General features: G+C 39.6%; 1 non-coding gene across 1 annotated transcript; it reads right to left on the bottom strand.

Annotated features, from left to right (window-relative positions):
• Nucleotides 1–421: 421 nt before the first annotated feature.
• Nucleotides 422–525, bottom strand: LOC136327380 (U6 spliceosomal RNA). Its single transcript, XR_010729612.1, has one exon. It is a non-coding gene; the product is annotated as a U6 spliceosomal RNA (small nuclear RNA).
• Between the last annotated feature and the right edge of the window lie 1,534 nt (nt 526–2,059).

A 2,059-nucleotide genomic window follows, 5' to 3' on the forward strand; every position in this document is an offset into this window, starting at 1 on the left:
ACAGAGCATCAGACTGAGATGCAGAGGACCCAGGTTTGAAACCCCGAGGTCATCACCAGCTTCAGCATAGGTTCATCCAGTTTGAGCGTGGGCTCGCCAGCTTGAGCGTGGGGTTGCTGGCTTGAGCAAGGGGTCATAGACATGACCCCATGTTGGCTGAAATGAGCCCAAAGGTCACTGGCTTGAAGCCCAAGGTTACTAGCTTGAGCAAGGGGCCACTTGCCACTTGCTCTGCTCTAGCCCCCCAGTCAAGGCACATATGAGAAAGCAATCAATAAACAACTAAGGAGACTAAGAAGCCGCAGCGAAGAATTGATGCTTCTCATCTCTCTCCCTTCCTGTCTGTCCCTATCTGTCCCTCTCTCTGTCTCTGTCACAAAGAAAAGTGGGGAGAAAGTTTATAAAATGAGAAGGTAGAATTATATAAAAGTTTTGTGAGATAATTTTGTGTGTCATCCTTGCACAAGGGCCATGCTAACCTATGTATCATTTCAATTGTATTATATGGGCTACTGAAGTGAGCATTAAGAGATAATTAAAAAAAAATACAAATTACTCACACCAAATTCAACACAAAAGTATTTCTTTACAATTAGAAATCATTACAAATTACAAATTTGAAAAAACTGCCTGATACTATAAACATTACCAAATAAAATATGTTATAGTATTTTTTAATTAATTTATTGTGTTTACATAGATTCTATTGTCACCCGTGTTCCCCAGTACACCCCCCCCTGTCTCCCTCCATGTAACGCCCTTCCTCTTCCCTCCAGGGTTTGCTTTTCTGCTCTCGTCCCATCCTATCTCCCTATCATCCCCTTTCCCTCTGTCCACTTTCCTTCTGGATCCTTTGATCCCACCTCTGTCTCTCTTCTGCTCCTCAGTTTATATTGTTCGTCAGATTCCTCATATGAGTGAGGTCATATGATGTTTTTCTTTCTCTGCCTGGCTTATTTCACTTAACATAATAGTTTCCAGTTCCATCCATGTTGTCGCAAAAAATATTTCCTTCTTTTTCATGGCCCCATAGTATTCCATTGTGTATATGTACCACAGCTTTTTAATCCAATCGTCTACTGACAGACATTTGGGCTGTTTCCAGGTCTTAGTTATTGTAAACAATGCTGCCATGAACATGGGGGTGCATTTCTCCTTTTCAAACTGTGCTATGGTATTCTTGGGGTATATTCCTAAAAGTGAGATGGCTGGGTCAAAAGGCAGTTCGATTTTTAATTTCTTGAGGAATCTCCATACTGTTTTCCACAGTGGCTGCACCAGTCCGCATTCCCACCAGCAGTGCAGGAAGGTTCCCTTTTCTCCACATCCTCGCCAGCACTTATTCTGTATTGTTTTGTTGATGAGCGCCATTCTGACTGGTGTTAGGTGATATCTCATTGTGGTTTTAATTTGCATTTCTCTAATGATTAGTGATGTTGAACATTTTTTCATATGCCTATTGGCCATCTGTATGTCCTTTTTGGAGAAGTGTGTATTCATCTCTTTTGCCCATTTTTTTATTGGACTATTTATCTTCCTGGTGTTGAGTTTTACAAGTTCTTTATAAATTTTGGTTATTAACCCCTTATCAGACGTATTGTCAAATATGTTCTCCCATTATGTGGTTTGCCTTTTTATTTTGTTCATATTGTCTTTAGCTGTGCAAAATCTTTTTAGTTTGATATAGTCCCATTTGTTTATCTGTCCTTTATTGCCCTTGTGTGTGGAGATAAATCAGCAAATATCATATATTGCTGCGAGTGATGTCAGAGAGCTTCTTGCCTATGTTTTCCTCTAGAATGCTTATGGTTTCATGACTTACATTAAGTCTTTTATCCATTTTGAGCTTATTTTTGAGAATGGTATGAGTTGGTGGTCTAGTTTCATTTTCTTGCAAGTGGCTGACCAATTATCCCAACACCATTTTTTAAAGAAGCTGTCTTTACTCTATTGTATGCTATCACCATCCTAGTCAAATATCAATTGTTCATAAAGGTACAGGTTTATTTCTGGGTTCTCTGTTCTGTACCATTGATCTGTATGCCTGTTCTTATGCCAG

This window comes from Saccopteryx bilineata, chromosome 2 (assembly GCF_036850765.1).
Source record: "Saccopteryx bilineata isolate mSacBil1 chromosome 2, mSacBil1_pri_phased_curated, whole genome shotgun sequence".
Lineage (NCBI taxonomy): Eukaryota > Metazoa > Chordata > Mammalia > Chiroptera > Emballonuridae > Saccopteryx > Saccopteryx bilineata.